The sequence below is a fragment of the Coffea arabica genome, chromosome 6c (genome assembly GCF_036785885.1).
Source record: "Coffea arabica cultivar ET-39 chromosome 6c, Coffea Arabica ET-39 HiFi, whole genome shotgun sequence".
In the NCBI taxonomy this organism is placed as follows: Eukaryota; Viridiplantae; Streptophyta; class Magnoliopsida; order Gentianales; family Rubiaceae; genus Coffea; species Coffea arabica.
The window spans coordinates 56,319,638-56,330,057 of NC_092320.1; positions in this window are offsets into that span (position 1 = coordinate 56,319,638).

A 10,420-nucleotide genomic window follows, 5' to 3' on the forward strand; every position below is an offset into this window, starting at 1 on the left:
TTATAACCAAACACAACTCAATGCTATAATTCCAAATTTTAGCACAATTAATTGGACATCATATTCAACCCACCAACCTCCTACATTGTATATATGTAGGTAGTGTTTGGCTCTGTCGGTGCCTCCTTTTTGTTTGATATATGGTTTTCAAACGAAATACTACTAGAATTCTCTTCCTTAATAATCAAAGATAGTGTGGCTTTAACTTCTAGAGAGAGAGGCAGACAAAAGTTGTCCTTGTGGATGATGATACTTCAAATTAGACTTCTGCGGCCACATGCAAATGTCTTCATATGAATGAACCCTAACGAACACATCCAAACAATGCACTCTTTCACTCTTCTTTTGGTCGGTAAAATGCATTATTTCTAGCAATAAGTGGTTGTGCTCAATTTGTCGAGGCACAGAATGGTTCGGATTTTTTGTCTTAAATAGTACTCAATTGAACAAGTTTTTTCTTTTTTGTTTTTTTGGTACAAAATTTCATTCATGTGGCTAAATTGAGGTCAGGAATATCAGTTAGTAGTCATATTCTTTCAAGAGTAAAGGTCATGGGTATCTAGAATTTGGTAGGTCTGGATGTTCTTTTACAAACACATAAGGGTTTGGTTTGAATTTGCGCTTAAATAAACAGATGTATGCAGCCCTAGATTTAGTGGATCTAACTTAAATCTGACCCAATAACATGCTCACAATATGATCACTCTTGTGTCCTGTATTAATGGTCGGATTTTCCTCAATACTGGTCACACTTTTCTTTTTATAGAAAAAATTATTTAATATTCAAATAAATTTACACGAATGACAGAAAATACATCAAACAAACATGACACAGATACATATAGATTTGAAATTAATAGATATATCAGATCCAAGAAAACAATACAAATAAAGATAACATTAATGCTTCCATATATCTTCCATTAATCCTACCCAATAACATGCTTAAAAAATATGATCACTTGTATATCCCGTGTTATGGTCGGATTTTCCTTAATACTGATCACTCGTTAGTGCACTCAAATTATAGGTAATTTACTTTGTGATTGCACACATTACCGGCACTTTTTCCTGCATTTTTACTTTTTCCCAAATAAATAGCAGTTTTCCAAATGATTAATGCCTAAAGTATACCTAACTTATCATGTGAACGCATACATTTAAACATTTTTCTAAATTAATTTCATTTTTTCAAGTAATTGACACTAAGGTATCCCAGTAGGCATCCGTTAACCAAATCGTTAATAGGTTACACAATCGGAATATTTTACTTAATTCTAAACCAACTTTTAAACTATTAAGCTAACCACTTTGTCCTTACAAACATTATTTTACTAAGAATATTCTCCAACAAACACTAACTAAACACTTCATCATACTTTACTTCCTTTAAGGTTCTTATTTTTTTTTAATAAATATTCATACATACATTTTACTAATGTGCTGGACTTTGATCTCCCATTGGTTTGATGATATCCCACGGTTTTGGCCATTCTGTCGGTGGGTCCGATACAGAATTATATTGATGGATCTCTTGGCTTATTTTCCACTTGTGATAATGTTTGTTCACAATTAGTGATCAAGAATCAAAAGGCGGCCTATAGGATATGGTGATTGGAAACACGCGTCGAACCAATCTATGAAATGGCGGCTTTCATCTTTAGCAGTATACATTTCAAAGTTGGTTTGGTCATCACAATCATTGCTCCATTAATCTAGTACATTCTTATTTTTTTTATGGCTTCTCAATTTGCATCGAGCGTTATATTCTAAACTTCAAATTGATCCCATGTTTATGTTTCCCTGTTAACTCCATTAAGAAATTTTGCGTGGGCGTAAACTCCACGCAAATGTTAAATCCATTTGGCTTCTCAAACTCCACGCAGATTTTTGGTTTTAATTTCTTGTTATAGATTCTTTAAATGTGCGATAGACATTTATATATTTATATTTAAATGTGCTAAATGGGCACTTAATGAAAGGACTTTGAGGAGTTGGTTTTTTTCTTGTTTAAACTGTAATTAATTTAGTAAAGCATCTGAAAGTGCAAAAATTGTGATTGTGTATATTCACCTGATAAATTAGATATATTTGCACGTGACGAAATGATCAGGAATAAGGAGGAGACGTGCAAAAAGGAAATTAAACCTAAGGCTACTCAGCGTGTCGTTGGCAACTAAATCTAATCTACAACAAATTTTGGACGGCAGCAAAAACTGCGGACAAAACCACACATATTTTCTTCATTAGGATGACAGACTGAAGAAGAGTAGCGGTACATAGGGAAGAGGCTCGCACTTTTTCAATGGTGTAAGGATGACGTTTAAGAAATGGAGAATAAACGAGAGGATTAGAGTTCAAGACTTCCCTAGATATATAAACAAGAGGCTCGCACTTTGCTTGTTAATTTAATTTCCTCAACGTGTTTCCGCAAGCAACTATGAGGAAGAAATGGTCTATTATTTCGTGTGTTTCTTAAGCAACTTGTTTCTGTATGTAGAATTTGTACAAGATTGTTGACATGACTTCTGGATCAAGAAATGCATAAATATTCAAAAAAATTCAAAGTAGGTACTATTTCTCCCATTTCATTTGTTTTAATTCTTTTTTTTTCCTTGGCAACCCCGTTTTATTTGGTTGGACATTAAGACAAGAAACACGGTTTTAATAAGTCAAAACATTTTCGTTTAGTCCCTCAGATGTAAATATAGCCCCAGCCCGTTTTAGTATATCATTTTGTTTTTAACTCAAAAAATTATTATGTTAGCAGGAAATTTTTGAGGAAAATTGAAGGGGATTTCTCGCGTTTTTTTTTTTTTAAATTTGAGCTAAGAACCAAATGATCATTGGATAGGCATTTTATATAGCTAAAAAAAGTATTCAATTATGAGGTGGAAGATATATATATATATATATATATATATATATATATATATATAATGGCACATTGAAATTTATATTTGCGTTAATTTTCGAAGAGTGATTCTTTTTGTATAACATGCAAAAAAGATGATATTGCCGATCGGATATAAGGAGTACATATTTAAGAGGTGAAATCTTAATATTACAAGATAATTACCAATTTGTATTAAGTTTTCCTGAGGTTCAATAAATCCAATATTTCTAGACATTTCCAACTGATTTGGTAAAAAAAAAAATTTTTCTCTAGTAAATTCCTATCGTTAACCGAGGCAAAGTTTTGTGTTCAAAACTTTTTTTTTTTTTGGGGCTTGAGTCAAACTTAAAAGTGGGTAAAAGTCTGCAGAAGAATGAAAGAGATGATGGAGTAATAAAAATAAACAAGGAATAAAGAAATAAATATTGAAAACTGATAGTGATTAAAAAAAGAGAGAGAGAGAGCTCTTCCAGGCTGTTATCTTGACCAAAAAATACAAAAGGGAAGACTTTTTCATAATGCAAGTGGGCTCCTGTATTTCCATCAATCCCCATCACTCACCCAAGGATAATTGGCGAATTTTGCTTTTTGTATTTGGCATGAGGATGATTTGACTGGAAACAATTCGTAACATGCGGGTCAATTGAACTAAATGTTGCAATTTTGATACTTATAATGTTCCTAATATTATTCAATATTAATGTGATTAGAAAGCCACATAAATTGAAAGAAACAAATATAAAAGTTCAGCCATGATGGGCTCAATTATAATTGACCTAGGCAGTAGAGATGAAGTATGCTAAAATTGACACTTATAACTAAATTCAGATTTAACAAAAACAAAGAAAAAAAAAAGAGAAAAAAGAAGAAACTTTATTGGCAATTTTCCTTTAAAACTAAAAGCCACATTTTCGGGTGAATAGATGGCACTAGATGTACATTTATTTATGATTTCCCTGGAAAAAGAAAGGCCATCATTTTGCTTCATTTTTGAAAGGAAAAAAAACCAATACATGATAAAAAATAGTTCCAAAGGGATCGCTAAAAATGGTCCTGCATGGTAAATCACAGTATTAATATTTGCCTTCTTCACAAGATTTTACTTTTATATGTGGAGTCCGCACTTTTACTCGGCCAAAAGCATGCATGATTATTTCTTCATCGATTTGTAAACAAAAAGGGACTTAGTAAGACTAATTTGACTAGATTATGACCTTTTTTTTTATTTGGAGAATTGCTATAATAATCCTTTACATATATAAGTAAACAGTATTAATTTAGTCACTCAAATCTATAAAAATGTTTGGTTCTTAAAAGATACAGACTCATATTTCTATCTTAAAAGATCATGCACTCACTCATCTTTCTATCTTAAAAGATCACACAAAATTTTCGAGGGATTGAAATAACATAATGATTGAAAATGAGAGTTCAGGGAGGAATGGATTAGATGATACAGAAGAAAGAGTGTAAGTAAGAGATCTTAAATTTGAGACCCCCACTTGCACTTAAAAAAATGAAGAAGGAAAAAAGAGTTCAAGTTTTTGAGGAACTGAAATCATAACAGAAAGACCGCAAATGAGAATTGAAATGGATGAGGCTTTTGTAACCATCGTTAGTTGTTCATGATATACATAGGGATCAGGGATAAGTGCGATTAGAATTTTAATGCAATCGTCCGGTTGTTGTATTTTTTTTCATAATATAGATTCTCTTATATAATTTTATTGTTCTCACAAAATTTATTCTTATACACTAATTCAATAAATAAATACAATCGCATCTTTAAGTGTACACTAAGTTGTGAATGAAATATAACAATTGTACCCAATTGTATCTAACTCAACCATACCTGTCCGATTCCGTATAGATCAAACCATGTTATTTTGGTCCAGCATGGGTTATTAAGGTAAAATCCTCAAGCAAAAAACAAAAGGTCTAAATTACATCAATTCGATCCATTTGTGCCATTAACATTTTTCTTTTTTGGTCTATTGTCACCATCTACATTTACTTCTACTCCTAGTTTTAATCGAAAATATACTAGGAACATGACCCAATGGGATCATGGGGAATCGACGGGAATTGAACCATCATCGAATCATATGGGTGCATTAAGCACTCATATGGATTTTAGAGAAATCACATTAAGTGACAACTTTTTGATGGAAGGTAAGATTTGAATTCTTAATGTTCTACCTCACAAAATATGGTAGCCAACTTCTCTAGAGGAGGTTGGTTCATTTGTGCCATTAAGCGTTTCTAGCGATTTGTGAGTTGAGACTTGAGACGGGTGTGATTCCCCTGGCCTGCCTGGTGAGATACAGGCATAAGGACTAATTTGGCATATATCCAAATCATGACCTGGATCAAAATGCGTCCTTCTAAATTTGAGGACTAAATTAATAACTTGAAGAGCAAAATTTTTTTGGCAGTTTCAGCTGTGTGTTTCTCTTCCTTCTTTTTATCTTTGTTTTCATTTTTTTTCTAAACAATGAAGTACACAAGGTGGGACAACAACACTCTAGGAACAATTTTACCAATTTTCTTGTATTCCTTTTGTCCGGTAAAAAATCTAACAAAAAATTACCAGAAGAGAGCGATTTTTTATATTGTTTGTTTTCCGGTAATGCATTTTCTCTAGTATTTTCCTTTATCATTTAGTTATTCTATCTCATTTAATGGCTGTTTTAGAACTGCTTTCTCAATGGCAAATGAAAGTATCACTCTATTTTGAAACCCTACGTATTCCAACAATTTAAAAATAGTACGCTGTGAATTGTATAATTTCCTTTTTGAAAAGCTCCAATTCTAAGCACTTCAATTCTTGTATGATGACAAAAAAGCTTGTTTAAGCCAATTATGAATCTTTAACATTTGGAGTTTACATCCTTTGACAAAAATGCTGACGAAAATTTGAAATTTTCTGCCACAAAAAGTATCAGCATATCGTACACAAATATAGTTAGCATAGCTCCTAGAACATGTACGCATAAAAGAATGTATTGTCCTTTTCGTTCTTGTAATTGAGCATGTATGTGAAAAAGTGACTAGTGATTGCTAACCAATGATCAATGAATGGGGAAAAAAATCTCCGAATTGAAGGCATCTAAATCTGGATCCATACACAACAACCAGTCATCAGTCATAACCACGAGTCTTTGGGGCTTTGGGACCCAAAACAACCAATTTCTTGATTAAATTCCATTTGTTTTTTTTTTTTAATTTTCCCTTGAGACAAGAATGTGCAGCAGATGCTTTAATTTATTACACTTTTTGAAAAAAGGGTTCTGAAAACTTAAATGTAAAAGTTCACAATTTGAGCGTATGTCTTTTTGGATGCTTCTTCCTTTTTTTTTTTTGGGGGGGGGGGGGGAGTTGTTGGTGCATAAAGAACTACAATCCGATGACAAGAATTTTGTTTCGTTAATCGTTTGCTAATGGCTTTCCAATTTTTTGTCCAATTTTTTCCCCCCATATTAGACACCTGACCACCAACAACCCACTTAAGCTCCTTGCTGGACCCCCACCTAGGGGTGAGCAATTACGGTAATTACCGAATTACCGATCGAAATCGATTTCAATTTGGTAATTCGAATTCGGTAATTCGGTAATTCGGTCGGTAAATCGGTGGTATCGAATTAGTAAGAATCGAATTAGGGTCGAATTTGGTTTTGGGGTTTTTGAATTCGGATTTACCGAATTCGAATTGAATTCGGTAAAACGGTAAAATATTTACTGTCCCAATCAGATTACGATGTACCCTCATTCTCCGCTGCCCATTTATGGTTTCAGCAGCCTGGAATATCCTCCTTGCCACCATTATCCAATACTACCTGCCTCTTGTTTCACTCTTGGCCCTCTGCCATACAACACTGCAATGTTGATGCAAGGGAATTATGTGCAAGCAGCAACTGGCTTTGATAATCATCACCACATCAGTCAACCAGCAAACCTCGTACTTCTTTCTCCGGCTGGGGAGTACGAGGAGAACAACACTAATAATACTGGTGGCTGGTTTCAAGAATCTGATTACCAGTTTTCAAATATCTTCATGCGAATTAGGATTGAGCCAGAAGAAGAGACTGCATTGGTTGAACTGAGTCATGGGCAGGAGCCTACGGTGTTTGATCTGTATGAAGATTCGAATGCTGATGTTGAAGAATCGGATGGCCCTGGAGATGATTGGCTGGAAGAAACCATCTCCCAACATCTGAAGACTAGAAGGTATCATACAATACCTGGTGTAAAACAGGCTGAGCGTGAAGAGGCTGAAATTTGTGTGGTGTGCCTGAGTGAGTACGAGAACGAAGAGATATTGGCGACCCTTGCAGTTTTCTGGAATTCGGTAATTCGGTATTTTTTTGTTTACCGAATTGAATTCGGGTTGAATTCGAATTCGGTAGCGTCTAATTCGAATGCGAATTAGGTCGAATATTTCCAGAACCATTTACCGAAAATTACCGATTTCAACCTACCGAATTACCGAATTCGAATTCGATGCTCACCCCTACCCCCACCTTTGACCATAAAGCCCAAAACTGAGCCTTAAGGCCAATAATAAAATTGGAAGTGGAAGTCTTAAACTTGAAGGCTCAAAATCTTAAGCTGGTGAAAGTTTTATGTGTTTGATAATCAACTTGATTTAGCCACCGAATTGAAATATCCCAATTTGAAAACGTTGTTATCATTCTAAAATAAAATAAAATATTGTATTTAAGAAATTGAGCTAACGTTGTAAATATGGTTATATATCCATATGTAAGGTAAAAAAATGATTAGAAAACGTGTTTACAAAAAACATAATAATTTTTTTTTGAAAAATTGCTCTCCAAACGAGATCTTAATTAGTGCACAAAATGAATGAACTCCTTTATAGTCGAAAATCTCTCTTGATTTGCACTTTTCTCAATGAAAATTTTCTGTGAAATTTTCCTCATATTTGTTACATTCTTGAATGATAACTTCTACTTGAAAACCCTATCCTTAGTTCTAAAATTATATTAATTGTAATTTATCACACAAATTATCCATTTAAGTACAATTTTTACATGTTTGAAGAAGTAACAAGCACATTTGATTGTTCTCGAGATCTTGATGTGTGGAAATTAACTGATGAATTATGCATGAGATATCTGCTTCAAATCTCTTATTGCCCTACCTCTTTCTCATGTAAGAACTAAAAATAAACATTTGTTACACAAATACAACAAAAAATTTCACACATTGGACAATGAAGTCAGACAAAAATATGGGAACAAATTTTTTTTTTTTTAGTTTTTTCTTTTTTTGGTACAAAGGGGGAGGCGGAAATAGGGATAGGGGAATTTGAGACTCATCTATAATAGTCACGTAGGTCTGTATCAGTGGCCAATGGACCAAACCTAATGACTAATGTTCTTCTAATGTTATTTGGTTTCTAAGATTTTTTTTTCCTTGTCCCTGTGCTCGTTGGCACCTATTAGCACGTATGATTTAATCGCTACAGACCAGACACAATGGCAAAAAAAAAAAAAAGAGAGAGAGAGAGAGTAGGTCTTACCTAAAACCGTGTTTATCCCCTTCTAATCACTTTCTTCCTTTTTTTTTTTTTTCAAAACAATAGATGATTTCTATTGATTTCAAAGACTGCACAATTATCAGGAAAGACTTGATAAAGCTATACAATCAGCGTATTTGGATACTGAGGAATCAAAAATATGTATTAAAAAAAAAAGAAATTGTACTATCAAAGGCATTTTATTTTAAATTTCAAGTACTTTGTTTACATCACAATAAATTGTTGACAATTAAGCTTTTGTGGGACTACAAATAAGCGGTTGTAGGCATAAGAATCAAAAAAAGAAATTAAAAAATTTGATCCAAACTTCCTAGAGTATCAACTGTTCAAACCATTTTATGATTTTATCCTTTGTTGGCCTGTTTTTGTCAAAAGGTAATGAAGGGTGCATAAATTCATGGGATTAGAAAAATCTTGCCCATATATTCAATCTTTTGGAATTTCTTTGATTTATGAAATCAGTAACAAGGTGCCGTTTTCATGTAAACTAATTGCCCATTATGTTTTTGTTTGTAGATTAAACATAACTTTTCATAATTGGTTAAGAAAAATAGTCAAATCAAAACCGGGCCTAATCCCAATACTTGTTAAATAATCTGACTTAGCCAAACCTTCAAGAATTGTCAAGAGTTTAGAAATGTCCGTGCCTGGATTGTTTGGATTGCTGTTTTCAGTCGAAAAATTACGTCATTTTCCGTAATCACATTTTCCTATAACCTTTTTCCTTCACATACATCAAATCGTTACAGTAATTTTTTCATGAAAAATCATGAAAAATGCAATCCAAACACAGGAGTTGGTGCCAATAAATTAAGACTCTGATTGATAATTCAATTCAACACTTAAACTTAATGAATTCAGATCTTAACATATTCAAACTGTTTAATAACAAAAGGTTGAGCATATGAATTAATCAAGTGACACTGAATTTCCTAGACAAAACTTGCTCCTAAAATTAAATGATCAACTATTCACCTATCACTGAATGTGATATACATTTCAATATATTATATTTAATAATTTAATAAATTTAAATTTTAAATTTCAGTTTTATCAAACGCACTCTAAGTTTGTGGAATTCTTTATTCTAATCTTGGCTTCCATTCAGTTGGTGGAAAATTCAAGAATGAGCCTTGTGGATATGAAGAAGTCGTTAGACCCATCATGACAGGAAGTTCTTAGCTGCAACTCTCTGGTGTGGAGCCCAAGGTGTAAACCATAGAATGTCCCTCCATTACTAAAGGGCCTATTTTGGAGGAGACACTTAACGTCCAGCCACAGGCTTTGGGGGTGCAGATTCGGAGTCTCACAAGTTCTATTTCGTTCCGTTGAAGGTCAAGGGGTAATTTTATATTTTATTACATTATTTTTCAACTTAGTTACGTCACACTTAAATCTTTATTATACTATTTTGCAAGTCAATCACACCAAAGGGTAATTTTGAGGCATTAATGATGGATCTATGGAAGAACTTCTTGTCTTGCCACCATGATCTGGACTTTGAAGGTGACATAAGAAACAGCAAATGAGGTGAAGGGCATGTGACCAGAGATACGCGTTAGTGTTGTATTTGTACGACCAATGTGGCTGGTATAAGTCGTGATCGTGGATTTGAACCCCATCAGGGACCTCCGCTATCACAATATAGACTGCAAACTGCAAAGAGCAATTTATGCGTAGAGATTAGCCATACTGTAATTGGTATGGGTCCGAGTCCCGTGGTTATCGTGTTCGGGGGATGGAGCCTCTCCTTTCGGATGGGAATGAGATTAGTCGGGTCCCGTAAGGATTGACTCGGACACTCACTCCGTCAGGAAAAAAAAAAAAAAAGATTAGCCATACTGTAATTGGTGGATTGGGATTGGGATTGAAATTGAAACAAAAATTTTCTTGATTAACTTGGTTATATATCCAAAGTTCAGCATACTCTTTAATATGGCCATGCAGTGCAGCAATAATTAATA